The sequence below is a fragment of the Ambystoma mexicanum genome, chromosome 6q (assembly GCF_040938575.1).
Source record: "Ambystoma mexicanum isolate Mex_15411 chromosome 6q, UKY_AmexF1_1, whole genome shotgun sequence".
Lineage (NCBI taxonomy): Eukaryota > Metazoa > Chordata > Amphibia > Caudata > Ambystomatidae > Ambystoma > Ambystoma mexicanum.
The window spans coordinates 1,559,149,988-1,559,167,820 of record NC_090937.1 but is presented as its reverse complement, the minus strand read 5'-3'; the positions used below and the strand labels follow the sequence as shown (position 1 = coordinate 1,559,167,820).

Genomic DNA, 17,833 nt, shown 5'->3' with positions numbered 1-17,833 from the left:
TCCTTTACAGGTTTAGTTTCCTGCCTTCTCACCTTGGATGGGTGGGAAAGTTTCCCTTTTGATATTGTTTTCACTGCTCCTGATCCTTGCCTTCTATTGGGATCCATGCCATGTTTTCCATTACACTTTTACATTTATTTCCAATTTTATTATTAGGTGTGGGAAGCTATTGTAACTAGCTCCTGTGTGATTATCTTTTGTTTTCTACACTGTACTATGCCTTCTTGCCTCTTGACTTGGGTTTAGGTATTTAGTCATCCTCACTCTTTGCCTTTACTGCCTTCTGGGTTCTTGTTTGATTTACAGGGTTGTGGGTTAGTACTGACTTTTGAGTGGTCTTTCCGGTCCTCGTGAATACGGACATCCAAGTGGTCTTTCCGGTCTTCGTGAGTACTGGCATTCATGTGGTCATTCCGGTCCTTGTGAGTACTGTTTCCAAATTCTTTATTCAGTACCGTCTAGAGTGTCAGTTTACAGATTCTGTCCCTGCTTGCACTCTACGTGGGCTTAGCGCTGTCAGTATCTGAAATAGCATAGTGGGTAAGGAGTTTGCCGACTTTCCTTTCAGTCATAAGGAGGTTCTAAGTGCTTACCCTACATTCCTTTTCATATAGTGGTATACACGAGTCTTGGGTATTGAATGCACGTTGTTATATTCAAGGTTGTTTACTGTGTATTTTGTGCACATTTCCCCTGCCATATCCATCGCCTTCTTCCTTTCCTAACAATCCTAAGAAATGAATGTTCGTCATAGCTATACTTACTTCATCGTATGGTATGTGGGTCCTGGTACCTTTTTCATAGGACATAGCCAGCTGTTTTGACAACAAGTGGATTTGCTCCTGGCTACTGTGAGAGGCTGAGTCTACCGCCATGTGAAGAGGGCCTCCAGTAGGTATGTCCAACATCATCACTCAAGCATGTAAAACTCTGGATTTGAAAAAGGGTGAATGTATGGCACCATAGCTTTGTGTGACTGTGCAGACAGGTGATCATGGAGCAAAATAGCACTGCCAAATTGGGGCTGTGGGTAGGAGAAGGAATTACAACAAAGCGAAACAGGCCATATATTTACAGTAAGTGCTAACAAAATCAAAATACTTATTGTGGCTCCAAACAGGCTGGACTTTAACTCCACTTGTGGATTCAGACCCACTGCCCACCCCACATCCCAGATGTGATCTAGTGGGTATTTTGACAGCTTGCCCACTTGACCACATGGTGACTGTGACAGTGCCCGTGTCACCAGAGAGCAGCATCCCAGGAGTGGGGGAGCTATTAACAGGAGAGCCAACGCCAGACCGAGGGAAGTCTTGGCGAATCCAAAGGGGCTCGAAGTGGGACATTGTCAGAGTTTACCTCCCGACAATATCCAGAAAACTCTCCATTGCCGTTTTTGGCTGTAACCCAAAGTGCCTTATTTTGCTCCGGTGGCAGTTACTTACCTACTCATGGTCGTTCCCAGGACCTCTGTTGCCTGGACTTCAGCGTCCTAAAACCCTGAGTCACCTCCAAGGATCTGCATGGTGGCAATGCAGTAGGGCAACCTGGTACAAAGAAGAAAGGGGATGGGCTACTAGAGGCGTTTGTAGAGCCGTACACAAGATCAATTGTGACTAGGCCATTGATGACACCCCCACCACCTCCCATAAACCAGTAACTGACCATTAATCTAGAGATAGACGTTCTACTCTTTGCAGGACAGACGTCGAACCGAGAGTGGAAGAGAACGAGTACCGCTGGGCATACGAGGACTAAGGACGGATTGAAGAAACCACCCATACTGCAGGGAATGAAGAGAGGGCTAGAAACCAGGAGGCTGAAGCAGGTTTTCTGAGCAGACTGCTTATCCTCTACTCTGCACATAATAAAGTTTACCCTTTTGGTTCAGGCAAAATCATCATTCTTCACAGTGACCTTTGTCAACTCCACAATTAATAAAATTGGATTATCCCTTAAATTGGAGCCACATCAAAACCATCTAAATAGGTTGATAAAATTTAATCAGATTCCTTGCTGGACAGACCAACTGGATCTGGTTAGCAGACTAAAACGTGTCCAAAACGAAACCACATAACCTCTTCTGCTGTTGGGCAGAGGAGCTAACAATGCAGGAAGGAGCATGAAGTTTAGTGCTTTCAGTATGCTCCAGACATCCATGCTGAAATAAATAACCAACCACAGTACACTAATAAGAAAAAGAACTACAATGCAAGCACATTTCTCCCATCCTAAGGCAGGTGCATTATATTGCCATAACAGCCAGAATTCTCTGAGACAGCCTGTACCATCTATAAGGCAACCACTGCTCATATTCATGCCTACCTAGCTAGCTATATATCCAACTCTTGCAATTAAGGGAGGAACTCAAGTCCTTACTCTTCCGTCTTTTCCTCGGTGCCACGTAGGCTCCTTGTGTTCCACACATCACAGCGCACCGCGCCATCAAGGCCGGAATAGCCCATGCCACATATTTTAACTTCCCCTACTTACCTAATATGTTACACTCAACATGTACAGCGCTGCGGTATTTCTTAGCTAAGCTAAATTCTAAAATCCCAAATACAATTACACAGACTATTGGCTACTGATACATTGGAGAAGACTTCATCGCTTGGCCACCCAGCCGGAAACCACCACTAGAATATAAATACTGACACCCAGGTGCAGTAGAATGCCTCAAAACTTGACCACCGCAAGTCAAAAAGCATACTTGCATATTAACTCTAGCGGGCTGGGGAAACCGCATCCCTCCCCATTGAAGCTTTCCTGCGGGTAACCACCCCTGCAGGCCATCTTCTTGCCCCTCTCAGTACCAATAGGACATACAAATTGTTAATGTTGTGTTTTACAAACACCGCTTAAATTAACATACACAACCTCAAATGCACTGTGATCCTTATCCACAACAACACTCTTGACTCCTCGCAACCTTGACTCGCTGCACTCCCTCTGTAGCCCACAATACAATGCCCTCAACGCACCCTCCATCGGATTATGTATGCTCCCTCTGCACTGCAGACAGACAACTGCCCCCTGCGAAGCACAGATTTAGACCAGCGCCTCCGAACCCCAGTTTGAAAGCTGTTCCACTGCCAATTCAGATTAATTCTTCCTTGCATACCAGATTCATAGCCGCCTCTTTCCCCAGGTGCACCCTATATGGCTATCAGAATATCTTCACCCCAGATTCACAGTTGCTCCCATGTAGCCCATATGCACTGGGCCCTAGATTTGTTTCTCTCCACCCCAGTCCGCCTGTGCCCTCTGTACACCAGCGACCGAAGTGGGCTCTGTGTTTACAGCTCCTATTCATGGTAGATACTGGTGCCCAGATGATGGGCCTTCAGCTGCAATCACAGGATCAAACTCTAGGAGGAGGCACTGTAGCTCCAATTTACAGGGAACAGCACATTTTTTCTGGTACACCCAGTTTAGTTTGTGCGCCATCCTTTTGGCACGGGTCTTGCGCCGCAGCGCCCATTTCTGCATGCCCATTTCAGCGCGAAAGCCATTCCGACGCCGTTAATTTGGGATGAGGATGTTTGTTTCGATCCATGACTGTACTTGAAATGTTGCCTTGCACTGCATCCTAACATCCCATGTTAACAAGTGTCTCATCTGGAGGGAGTTGTGGACGCTAGCCTGCGTCGCATCTAGATAGATTTGTGAAGATCGGCATCTGCCTACTTCGATGGAATTAGGAAGGTTAGCATACACCACACTTCATAGAACTCTGATAGAAATGCAATTGTCGGCATGTGCCGCACTTAGTTACAATTCTTAGCTTTGGCCTGTCTCGCATCTAACTAGGGTTGTAAATATTAGCATAGGCCACACCTAGATGGAACTTGAATGTTAGCATGTGCCACACTTAGAATTGAGAACATTAGCCTGTGCCGCATCTACACAGGATTGTGAGTGGTAGCATGCGCCATACTTCAATGTAACTGTAAGTGTTAGTATGTGCCACACTTACACGGAATTCCTAACTCTGGCCTGCATCGCATCTAGATAGGATTGTGAGTGTTAGCATGCACCATACTTGATGAAACTGTAAATGTTAGCATATACCACACCTAGATGGAACTTGAATGTGTGCCACACTTGGAAATGAGAACATTGGCCTGCCCCATATCTAGATAATTACTGTGAGGGTTAGCGAGTGCCACACTTCGACGGAATTATGTAGAGCAGCAAGTACACTACACTTTGACAGAACTGTGAATGTTAGCATGTTAAATGTCATATACAACCCACTAACCAATATAAGCTCACACTCTCGGCATACTTATCTCACTCAAAAAAACTCACATCCATCTCTCGCACAACAAGCTGCACACACTTCACCACACCAACACATAAGCCGCACCAACAGCACACGTGGACTGACACCGATCCAATACTCGCACCAACGCTCAGCACCCAGTGTCTACAGAGTTGAAGCTGCCAATAGTACACCACTCCTCACTATCCTACTCCCTCTTCACCTTACTAACCGATCCCATCTTCTCCTTTACAGATCCTCCAGAGCGCCTGGGGACCAATTCCGTTGGTGACAGTGCGCTATATATGTACCTATAACATAACATGGCTGATATTGCAGCCGCATCGAAACATCCCTCAGGCCAAATATAATGGATGACTTCTTGCAAATGCTGCACGTTGACAGGTACTGTGGTGCACATAGCCTATTAATGTGCTTCTTTTGCAAGGAGTAATCTGCTGTGCACCTGAACTCGTCGCGCTAAAAAACAAAATGTCCTGCTCTGAAGTTTGGGGGGTGAGGGGGTTGAGCCTCTGCCGCAGAGATCTGTATGTAAGTGAAGGACTCGCATTCAAACGCCAGCATGGTCAGTTCAATCTTTCGGCCTTCTTTATACATGCCCCAGAAGCTGTATGCAGGGGCCAATGACTAACAAAAAAGACCATGTAACTTATCAGAAGGGTTCATTTACCACATTTAGATTGGCTGGAAAAACAAACAATAGAAGGCATTCAGGATTAGTATGAAAATTGCGCCTACCCAAAGGTTTAGATCACTGTGGCCTTGTGGTTAAGTGCTGGGTTCTTGGAGTCCTGCAGACTAGCGACTGCAGGAATTTTTGGTTTGTTTAAATTAGTTTCTATATATGCTCCCTTGCGTGTTCTTCATTATGCAATTTTTTATTTTTTTATTACTTAATGCACCATGTCTGCCAAGAGGGAGATATCTAATTGCGCCATTCATAAACATGCACTCTTGTTTTTTTAATTTGTATTAATGCATCATGTCCGTCACGCTGCGCCATGACATACCGGCGCCAAGAGGTTCTGCAGCGTATTGGGCACATCGAAACGGAACCTGTAGCCAAACGGCCGTGGCATAACGGCATGCAATGAACTAGTCGCACCGAAATGTCCTGCTCCGCTGTGTTGGATACATAGTAGCTCTATGCTTCAGATACCCTGCTCTCTCTACGCGTTTCATGGACGGTGGTCGCAGCACGCCATAGTCAGTGGAAACACAATACATAGCATTACATAGAATAATAACGATCCCAAACACATCTAATTGCTGCCCTTAGTTCACTCCAGTACATCTGCGTTTTCCCTATCAAAATAGTTCATCCCTGAAGCAATTTAAAGACATGGGGCCTCATTACACGGAAGGCGGTAATCCAGGGTGCTAATTGGACCATGCCGGTAAATTACCGGCACCGCCTTGGCGGAAAGGGGATTTACCGCCCCATTCCAAGGTTGGAGGGGCGGTAAATCCCCCTTCCGCCATTGCCCTTCCCCATTCCCATTTCTGCCCCATAGGGCTCTATGGGAATGGGGAAGGCGCTAATTACGGCACCGCAATTTTGCGGTGCCGTAATTAGCTCTGAGGTCCCTTAGCGGGTTGGTACTTAACGCCTGCAAGAAGCAGGCGTTGATTCCTCCAACCCGCAAAGGGACCTCGTAGTACGGCGGTAAGGGTTAACGGTCACCGTTGCCATTAACGGTGACCGTTAACCCTTACCGCCGTCCGTGTAATGAGGCCCATGGTCTGTAATAAATCAGAAAACCTAATCCTGCTTTTATGATTCTAGTCTATGTCTGAAGTTCAATGCTGCTGCATTTCAAAGGCAGTCCTGCCTCACTCGAGCTTGCCCTTTAAAGCTCATGAAAGGCTGGATGTATGAAATAAGGTTTATGACGGGCCTTGCGCTCAGCATGAATATTTATAGAGTTCCTGCAGTGAATATTATGGAACAAGGTATGGCTTGAAGATGCGTGCAGCACTCTAATGCCAGGATGTAAATCTCATTAGCCATCCACAAACTCAGGAGCGCGTTACTATGTAAACTTGCAGAGGACGGATGCAGAACATTGCTTCACGCGGTACATGAAAAGGAACATGTATTGATCCAATTGCGTAAGGTAGCCATATTCTGCATTTAGCCTACTTGTGTAAGGCAGCATATATTGCATGAGGTGTTTCTAAAATCACTCAATGTCGGTCTATGCATTTTAGGCCCGGCTGCCATTTTAAATGTAGACATTTTCCTAATTTTAGTCACATTGCGTCTTTCTATGCATTGTAGGCCCAGCTCTCCCTTTGAGTCGAGGTGATACGTACACTTCTCTTTGTATACAGACTGAACCCAGGATGTATACATTGTTGTTGATACAGCTAATCTATTTTCTCATCTTGCACCCTGAACCTTCGTAACTTAGCGGAAGGCACGGGCTAATTTCACTGACTCTGCACTCCCCTATAACACAAACACTATTGCACAACACCTCTGCCATAGGAATGAAGCTACTTTTAATGACAAAAAAACGAATTGTAACTACCCATATAATTCTCCATCTCCTTAAACAAAATCCACCCCGTTTAATTCATAGTTTACCTCTGCTGCGCCCATCAACATGCCATTCAGACATGGGTGACTAGCAGGGCCTTGGCCACCCTTGCATAACTAATGGCCGAAATACACACATAAATAGCACCTCCCAATTCTCCAAATGTGGACTCCGGCCCCTTCGAGGGCCTTCAGCCAAACAGTGCTTTGGGACCATGAATATGGTGAAAGACACTATACAAATGACAAAAATGAATGATCATAATTCATAAGGAAATACCTTGTGACAACATCATCAAATGAACGCATCAACCAGAAAGCAGGAAATCCTTTAAAAATTCTGGAACAGCTGCATGCACATCTCTTGCAATACTCTGCCCCAAAATTGTTTGCTGTCTACATCACCCAATATCGGGGCAATTAATCCCATCTATGACACGGATCAGGGATATGGGCTGGTAACATAAATGAGGCTTGATGCACGAAAGATAGCTAGTCATATAGCACATTATACAATGATTTGTGCTTGTTTGTTTGTTTATTTTATTTATATAGCGCACCAGACCCTGGAGTATAAGGGCGCTTAAAGACAGGTTACAGAGGTTCAAAATATAAAGAAGAAGCAGCTATACATTATGCAGAGAAGGTGTGCAAACTATGCAAACAACGAAAATTAGATCATGCAGTTAGGACATTAGGATAGTATGTACAAAATATACAATGGTTGAGGTCTTAGTTGGGTATTGGATTGGATTTAGTTTTGTCTAGTAGCCACCCAATGACAAACTTCCTGAACAGAAGGAATGAGGCGGCCGATTTGATATTCAATGGCAGGGAGTTCCAAAGTTGAGGGGCGAGGACCGTGAAGCTTGCGCCGCCAGCTCTTTTAGAGGTGAATCTAGGCACAGTGAGGCAGAGAGTGTTAGAAGATCTGGTGATTCTAGTGTTTGGCTTCAAAGCCAGTTTGTTGGTGAGATATTGGGGGGCAAGGTGGTTTAGGGCTTTGTAAGTAAGGCAAAGTGTTTTTAGCTCAATTTTTTGTTGAATGGAGAGCCATTTGCAAGAAATTCTGATAGGGGAGATGTGCTCTCTCCTAGGGATATTTAAAGCTGCTCGCAGCGCGTTGTTTTGGAGGACCTGGAGTTTGTTAATTATCCCTTGGTTGGCTCCTAGGTAGAGGCTGTTGCAATAGTCCAACTTAGATTGTATGAGCGCTCTAGCCAGGGTAAGGCAGCTATTAGTGGACAGAAACGGCTTGCAGGCTCTGATTTTCCCGGTGTAGGCGGTGGTAGAGGCAGTCATGCTGACTTGTTTTGAGAGGTTGGTGTTGGCGTCAAGATAGAAGCCTAAGGTTTTCACGTTATTAGCGACGGGGATGATGTTGCCATCAATGGTGAAGTTGGAATAGTCTAGGCTGAGTTTGTGTAGGTTATTGGGGGAGCCGACCAGGAGGAGTTCCGTCTTCTCATCATTCAGGCAGAGGCCATGTGTGGCCATCCATGCCTGAATAATGGAGAAAATATCGTTAATCCTAGTGGCGTCCACCTGGTAGTTGCCAGAGATGGTCAGGAGGATCTGGGTATCGTCTGCGTAATTTGTGTAGGTGACACCCAGATGGTCCAGTTTATCAAAAAGAGCTTTTGTGAAGATGTTATAAAGGGTGGGGGAGACGCAAGATCCTTGTGGGACACCACAAGTGATGGGGATGGGGTCTGCTGCAGCCGTGAGTGAGAAGACTCTCATAGTTCTATTGGCTAAGAAGGATTGTATCCACATGACGGCCGAAGGGGAGAAGTGGGCAGCAGATAAGAGGTGGTTGCAGAGTATTTTATGATCGACCAGGTCAAAGGCTGCTGAGAGGTCTAAGAGGAGTAGGATGGCCACTTTTCCTTTGTCTTTGATGTCATCAATCTGACTCTTGAGGTCAACAAGGGCAGTTTCTGTTCCGTGTTGTGGTCGAAAGCCAGATTGACGCAACCCAAGCAGTTGATTAGATTCTAAGTAGTCCTGAATTTGCAGGTAGGCAACTATCAAGGATTTTTAGTAAGAACGGGACTGTAGTGATAGGCCTGTAGTTTGTGGAAATGGCCGGGTCTAGGGATTGTTTTTTTAGGAGGGGGAGGACCCATGACTGTTTCAAATTGTCGGGTATAGAGTTGGTGGAGAAGGATAGGTTAATGAGTTTGGAGATGAAGGGTGAGAGGTCTCTTGCTGCGTCTTTGATGATCTGGGCAGGGCAGCTGTCCCCTTTGCAATTAGAAGGCTTGAGGGATGCTATAATTTGTTGGACTTCCGGTATGGTGACCTTTCTGAATATGAAGCCAGTGGTGGTGTTAGTAGGGGTGGATGTGCTGGGGGTGGATGGGTCGCGGTTAGATAGTTGTAGTCGTTTAGCCTCAATTTTGGTTTGAAGGCTGCTAATTTTGTTAACAAGGGCCGATTGGACGCTGGCGCACCAGGGCTGGTCTTTCATGCAAGTGTCTATTGGAGGGTTGGGGTTTTCTAATTCCTTCAGGATGGTGAAGAGTTCTTTAGCAGAGGATTCTGCTTTGTCAATTCTCACATTATAGACTTCCTTCTTAGTGCGGATTATCTCTTTTTTGTAAAGGGAGGAGATAGTCAGGAGATTGGTTTTGTTTTCGACTGAGGGTGTAGTTTTCCATATAGTTTCCAGTTTGGCCTTCTTCTTTCTGAGGATTTTAAGTTCAGGGGTGAACCAGGAATTTAGATGCGCTCTAGGTTTGCCTTTGCGTAACTTTAGGGGGGCCACGGCGTCAATGGCGGTAGTCATGGCGTCATTGTAGGTGTTGACTAGGAGGCTGAGGTCCGCAGTGACGGGGAGCGAGTTGAGGATGGGGAGAACTAGTGGTGTGATGGTGTCCGCCGAAATGTTGTGCTTGTTTCTAGTTAGACAGGCGGGTGGGAGAGGGCAGTGTTTAGAATTAGGGTTGTTGATGCTGATGTCAAAAGGTATGAGGAAGTGGTCAGTCCATGCAAGGGGTTGGGGTATTTTGCAGGTAATGTCCCAATTATGGGCCGCGACCCAGTCGATGGTTCTGCCCTTCTGATGGGTCGGCAGTGTGTTGATTTGGGTATAGTTATGCTCAGATAGTGCATAACTGGCAGGGCTTTAAAAGGAATGGAGGACAACAGCAGCTTAAAGAAATGCACATCTGCACTGGAATTGGCATTTGGGGTGCAGTTCATATATTGTGGGATATACTGACCCACTCAGATGTGCCTTACCATATCACTTGCTGCATTGGTGCAAGAAACAGCAAAATGGCTGCTCTAACTCCTCTGCACGCCAGGACCTCAAAATTGCGTTTTTACAACCACCAAAATAATGGCTGCATAACCCTGCCACAAATGTCAGGCGGGGAGGAACAGAGTACACACCACAGGAGTGTGCCAGTGTGCTCTGCAATATTGTTCTACAAATTAAGTGAAAGAGGCAGCATTTCCTTGCTGGAAATCTCAAAATTCCCATTTAAGAATTACTCCTTTTTCAAACTTAAAAGTGCTACTTGGCGCTAAATTCATCAATTTCTCATAAAACTACTGCGATTGAAAAAGCCCTGCTATGTCCAGGATCATTATGTCTCAAGAGGAACCGGGCCTCATTTGAATGACAGCTCCAGTCAAAAGCAACTTTCAAAAATCAACCAAAGACTGCTTTCACTCGCACGGAAAAGCATGCACATTTTTCTACAATGTATCAAACATCAGCTGTCTTCAAAGAACGTCCAACTAGCTGAGCCTGGTTAGTGTCATGTATCATTGTGCTGATAAAACTCATGCTTCCAGGAAAATGACCTTGGTTGCAAAGGCAGGTACGGCTGCCAAGTCGAATTTAAAAAGAAAGAAATGTTTTTAGTTGTTAACACATGTGGTAAAATTTGCTTTTGCTGATTGAAGAAAAATTGGCCTATTTAAAAGTAAACTGTTGGGTGAAGGCCTGCTTACTTAGCAATGCAAAGGATTTGTTGCTGGTAAAAGTAGACCTATGAGCTGTTTTGATTCCACAGATTAAGTTTGTCAAGATTTAAAATGAGAGAATGAAGGCTAAAGCTCATAGGCTAAATTGGCAAGCTATAAAAAAAACCTTCTCTTCAAGTTACAGCCCTGTAGCTTCCTTCAGGAAGAGAGGCACAGCATAAACTCCTGGCACAGGAAAGCACCAATTGCCAGCTTGAAAGACTTTGAATGGACCGGGACAAAGATTTCACATGCTCATCAGACATTCGTCTTTGCTCCAGGCCAGAACAATAGCAGTCCTAGGACTCTCCCCTGACGAGTGTGAAGGGAAATAAAACCTTCAATCAAGAAAGAGGACCCCCATCCTGCTTGAAAGAAACTGCCAGTTGGTGTTAGCTGGGAAGAAAAAAATGAAAGAATGACTCCCATTTGCCATAAGACTATTTTAGAAAGAACTTTAAAAAGATATATCTCGGCTGTCAAAATTGGTAAAAATGTGGAATTTTCCCAGCGCAAAAGTGGAATTGCGGGCTGTGTTTGAAAACTTGGTAGAACGTTGTGACACACTCGGGACAGAAACAGTACCACAAAAGCATCCATGTTGCAAATGTCAAATTTGGTACATACATCCCTGGGGACAATTTGCATCTGTGTATGAAACTGGGGAATTGTGGGCCAAATCTTTAATGTGTAAAATTACCAAAATGTGTCAGAAAGGTGAAGCAAGGTCGCACAGACTGGAGGTTTGGACTAATCTGTGCTGCTCCAAATATGTAACCTGTGTATCTGATTTACTAAACGGTGGCAACTGCATAAATATCTGTTTTTTGGCAAAATCGGATTTGCAGTAAAGGAGGTGTGGGAGTTTCTAGATACAGTAAAAATCACCTCATAAACATTACATCACTTTTCTGATATCCAACCAATTGTGAGCAAGGTAGAGACTATGCCCTTGCCCAATCCTATTGTTAGAGTTGTGGGTAGTGAATCCTGCCTCTGTCATACACTGTAATGATGTAATCTGGCCTTATAAATAAGGGCCCCTGACTAGGACAGACAGACTGATTCCTGATCCCTACGCCGGCGTCCTGTTCCTGTCTTCATCCTGCATCTATCCATCTAAACTCCAGATCCCAACCACAAGGCCAAGCAATTGCTGATCCTGCTTCAGCTAGGCTGCCATTCTGAAATAATCCCCATGACCAAGGGAAGCGCTGTGGTGTTTTGGGAAAGCATCCTGAATTTACCCGGCTTGCTGTCACTCACTGCTATCCTGCTATCCTGATGCCCTATAGTATCCAGTAACCAGATCTGCAAGTCCAGAAGAACTATCCTTTGGTATCCAGACCCTGCCAAGCTGACTGCCCTGCTGAGTTTGTCCAGCTGCCCTGTGTTGGACCAGATCTGTGTGGTGATCCAGAGCGCTGACTGTCCAAAATCCAAACTAAAAGTGGACTGTGAGTATCAATAGGAACCATAGAAACACAGTAAACCTTGCCTTGCTTTGCTCCATCCCAATCTCTAAGTCTTCCAATACTCATCCTGTAATATTGTCACAATCATTCTTGAAACCCTGCTTTGATTCCTTGTGCTAGCGCCAATATCTTTAATAATTTCGCTTGTGAAAATCCTAAACCCTTAATCCTCCCTTGGGTAATCGGACTGGGTCCGTTAAGGCGGGCGCGGAGGTGCTGGGGTTGATTCTGCGGATCAACTCCAGAGCTTACTGTGTCTCAAGCTGGAAGCCTAGCCTGAATGCCCTAGTGTAAAGTAAAACTGCACTTGTCAAAATTGATTTGTTCCTTTTTCGTGCCTTTATTTTTCCAAAAGCGCACCTCATCTTATCTGGCATAGCTCACTCAATTTAACAGCTAGAGAAGCCATTTCACTTTCATAGTGTACCTAGGATCCATAGCTACACCCCAACCCAATCTGTATCCATTACATTATTTTACCCGTTTTTATTAAAAACCATTTTTGGTAAATTCAGGCGGGCATGAGCATTTTTGAAAAGTTTTACACATGTTATTTTTACTAAATTGTTTTAAACCTTCCATTCATTTTCGAATTGTATGCTTTTGCTTAATCTGTTGCATATGATTGCTTGTAACTTTTCAGTGTTGCTCCCTTAGAGAATTGTACTTACTTATTTCAGGATTTTGCACACATTCATTGGTTTATCCATCCATTTCTGAGTGTCGTTTTTAGCATTGCCATGGTTTCAATCCGTTTTTCTCTCTTGTTTGGGGAGGGAAAGGCAGAGTTTTATTCTGTTTATTTGTCATTCCCGATTACCTGCTGATTCTGTTTTATCCACTTAAAATTGATTATTTGTGGGTTGAGGGAACGTTGCAGTGCTATCTTACCTAAAATCCAAAGTGCTCCTATTTCCTGGTGTTTTGTAGTTGTGTCAATAGCCTGCTAAACTAAGTGCATTGCTTACATTCATATTGTTCTTATCAGCCAATTGGTGATTGCTGCCCCATATATTAAAAAGTGTGGGATTTTCTTGCATTTCTAAATAAATATTACCTTTACCTACCAGCCTGGTTCCTGGTCCATTGTGACCCGGGGTATTTGAAAAGGGGTGTGATATGAGTGGTGTATCTCTAAACTATTGAACCTATATATATCAAAATAAGCATTTCAGTTGTGCGCTGCATACTAGGCTGAGACCAGGGTGTATCGCCCGATTGAAATCCTTAACAAATTACTACATTTGAAGTAAGGCGTATAGAAATCTATATTTTGTGTCTGTAAAGAGCTTACATCAACAAATGCCATTTCAAAGTTCTAGGAGACTTAAGGTTAGCACAGGTGGGTCTTTAGTCCTCTTCAGAAACAAATAGCATTGGTCTCCAGGTGGGAGTTGCAATGGAAGGTTTTCCACGAGTTGCTTGGTCGTGAAGAGACATAGGCCTGAATCCAGTGGGTTTTGGCAAGCAGACCATAGTCGTCGGTTTGGCTGGTAATGGGACTTGCAGGCGATAGGAAAGATCTTTAATAAAAAACGTTGCGTCATTGTTAGCACTACTTTGTAATATAGCCTGACTTTTTCAGACCAAAGAGGAAGTGGAAGGCATGGGTTTTCTGCAGTCTGGCGAGGCTGTTTTCAGAAGAGATCCTGCGAAGATACCATTACAATAATCAAGTTGGAGATTGATATTTTCTAGTCAACTTGAAGGAGGACGTTGCATAGGAGCATTCGGTAGTACAATGCAGACTCGATTACTGCATTTATTTGACGTGCAAAGGATAAATCGGAATAAAAGGCATGCTCGTGTAGTGGACCGGTGCCTTTGGTTTCGGTGTGGGCCCATGGATTAAGATCAAAATAGCGTTTGGTGTCTGGATCTGTTGGCCCTGCCAACAAGGATCTCACTTGAATATTACCGTGATGCCATATACAGCATAGGTCATGTGGAGCTTCAAAACAAGGCTGCATGATTGGACCCATCTAAGATTCTCAATAATGTAAAATCTGAGTGTTCATACAAGATAGAAGCAGCCTCAAAACAGTGGATTTAATGAAGCAATAAACAGTAAAAAGGCTACCATAATGGTCATAAAATATGGCCATAAAAGGCTACCATAATGGCGTCCTGATCATAATTCCCTGTAATAAGGCACTTCAAATGTGCCAAAAGAACAAGTTACGCCTGGTGATTTATGGCAGAAAATCCCGAAAGAAACTATCACAGTAGTTGTGGGTCACAATAACTGGTGAATGCCTATCTGGAGGACAACCAAAACAATGTCTGCTTGCATAGACTGCGTTACTCGATAATCTAAGGTCCAACAACATAACCCTAGAAAATACTTAGAAGATCCCAGTTTTGGTACCGCAAACCCGTATTGGCAATTCATGAAGGTTTAGGTGGTTTAAAAGCCTGGCCAACGTTTCTGCCATGAGCCTGTGAAAGGAAATCCTATCCATCAAGCGAGTTTCCAAAGTGGACGGATTGCAAGGGAAATATGTTCCAGGTATCAGGTCTTCCTGCACCATCCAGAGGCACAAGAAGCATGGTTATCCCTTATTGCCAAAGCTGTAGCAGTTCCAGGGGGATATGGGGCACTGCCGCGAAGACAAACAAGGAAAATCCTGATATACATCTAAAATACCTTTCTGAAGGCCAGTCAGGAGCAGACCTTTTGGAACAAAGCAGGTGAGAGAAGGAAGCCAAGAGGTCAAGCAGAGGCAGGCCCTCACAGACATATTTGATATCTCTGGGTGTAGCTATTTCGCATAGGACATCACTTCTTGCCTCCTGAGAGATTGCAAAAGAATGTTGTTTCCCAACAGGTGAGCAGCTGAGGATGACCACTTGCTCTGAAATGCACAAAGTCAGACAGAGAAGGCATCCTGGCTCAGAGGGTGAGAATGGTGGCGGGTCAGAAGGAGTCAAACACGTTGAGGACAGGTTACCGTTCTTTAATGAAAATATAAGACAAAGGCCTAGCTTTCCCCATTACTCAAGGGATTGCCCTGCCTATCTAAATTAACTAAAGGTGCTAGTCTGTAAATCAAAAAGAATAATTTATCCTCCGTCCCAAACCCAACTCTTCCTGACCATACCACTAATGTGAATAACTCAAATAGGCCAAGAAAATGTCTTTCTTCTGGTTTCTCTTCTTGCCTTCTTCCCAGAGCTTTCTCTTTCTTTAAGGCTGCATCTCCTCTCCTGTGTCTATTTATACACAAATGTCTCTTTTTAGAATATAGGAATCTTTCAAGTTATCGTCCCCGAAAGTCTTTTGATGTTTCCTTTAGGGGTCCATGTAGCTCTTCCCATATACTTGTGGGCCTTGCATTCTCTTGAATGCCTGCTTTATGACAAACTTCCTTGAAATAGTTTCTCATACTCTGATCTTCACTAGTATGTCTATTTTCTTTGAGGGTTCACAAACCCTAGATTTTTTATGAGTTCATCTAAGATTTTGTATGAGCTTATATAAAATATGAGCCACCTCGCTTCTAGGTTCTTGGTATTGGATTCTCCCTTTTATGATTCAGTTCACTTGACAGTCTGATTTCCCAGTACGTACACTTATTTGAGGTGGGCTCTCGCCCCTCATCAAGCTTCAGTAGCAGGGTGGCTTCTCAGTTCCTCCCAGAGTATTTGCTTCCACTTTCCCAAACAGCATTCTTAGTCATGCTCTTTATTGGTTTAGGATAACTCCAATTCTGCCCACTTAATATTAGACTTTCATACTTGTGACTTTGAGAGTTTTCTCTTCTCCCAATACTTTACCTGGCAGCCTCCCGCCTCTCGAGTTCTCTACGATACCTTTTGCAACGCAGAGGAAACTCTGAGCATGGCAAGCACCAAGAGATTCATCTTCTTACTTGCTCTTCTCTGTGCCTACCTTCACCAGCATAACATTCTCGGCTCCCCTGAGTTTGGGTGCGAAATAAGGACAAGGGATGCAGGTAGCTAGCAGGACTCCTGTCTCCGGCAGTCTCAGCATCGCTCGTTGGTCTCTTGCCCACCAGGAATCAGCCGTGGTTGCGCCACCACCTTGAACGGGCCTTAGTTTGCTGTTCGAGCAACGGTTCTCTCGTTGCAGGATTCGCCAGCTCTCCAGCGTGTCACAGGCTTTCCTTGCCCATCCAAAAGTCGCAGGCTCTGCAACTTTGTTATGCTCCGCCTCCCCAAGGCGTAACCACAGGGGCTTCCCCCGCGTACCATACTCTCTCTCCTCACAAGAGCAACTCATAAAACTCTACCTTTAAAGAGACATCTCATCTTTAATGGTATGGCTGTTTTGTTCCCACATTGCCCGACACCAAACATAAAGATGACAGTTTGATCTACATCACAGGCAGTCCCATATATGCATATATGGTATTGGGTCTATGGAATTCCTCATCCGAATGGGAGACTGTCTCCTAAGGCAGAGTCAGTCCCATCGATGTTTGACTTGCCCACACCACAAAGGAGGGTCTTGCAGAGCGGGCTCACCTCCCTAGACTTAAAGGAGGTGGCTCCCCCTTGGGGAGAAAGGACAAATACCATTGATTTGTCACTGAAACCACAAACATAGTCCTTGTTCAGATAACGCATTGTGTTATTTTGATGGCCATGAGCTCCACAAGACAGAGGTGACACCCCTTGTGCCGATTGTCCCAATGACAGTTCAGATAAAGATTAGCTAATAAAGAGGCAAGGACAAGGTTTCTGAAAAGGACACCTCCCACCCCTGCCAGCACAAGAGAATCTTCTACAAAGTCCAAAGTTAAAGAAAGCAAACTGGAAACAGCTTTCTTGAAAGCGGATTTCCAGGAAGGCATCTTCACCTACACCTTGGTTAGAAATCTGCACATGACCATCAGCAGGTGAAGGTTTGGATGAAAGCGACACACTAGCAGAGGTCTCCCAGCTTCTATGAGAGAGGGAATACCTTCCCAACCAGAATACAGAGTACTGGTTTGGATAAAACAGGAGTTCAGTTAAACACAGGGAAGTGGATAAGAGAACGAGTCTTGTGCAGGTGGCATTGCATCAACTCTGCTGACTTTGCAGTCAGTCATCCAGATAATGCTCATGTTGTATAGGGCCAACTAGAGTTATATCCGAGTGGTGTTCAGGAAGTTAATGGTTTAATCGCAGCTCTAAATAATTTGTATGTGTAATACAAAGCTCTGAACCAAGTTTACCACCAGCCTCGTGATTTATAAGAGATGTGTCCTTGAATCGGTTCCTTGCACTTAAGTTTCGTTAAAAATGGGCAAAGGCAAAGTTTTGGCTTATGTATAGGTATTAGATATTCATTTGTCAGGCACCGACTAAAGCCAGGTACTCTATCTTTTTTCAGCTGTGGCCATCTTGGCCAGGTAGCACTATTCAGGGAATACCTTGCAAATGCTTATCCCAGGTCTACACAAATGCTTAAACGGTTGGCTTTACCAATGTTGGTTCATATATTGGAACAGCCCAACTACTAATGCATTTTCATGGGCGCTCCCCAATTTCCACACACAGATCATTTGAGTCCACCGTGATAGGTCAGCTTTTAATATGAAG

At 44.5% G+C, this 17,833-nt stretch overlaps 1 protein-coding gene across 3 annotated transcripts in view; it reads right to left on the bottom strand.

Moving 5' to 3' along the window:
- The window catches only part of ADISSP (adipose secreted signaling protein), a 627,791-nt gene that overhangs the window by 59,481 nt on the left and 550,477 nt on the right, over nt 1–17,833 (bottom strand). The window lies entirely within an intron of this gene.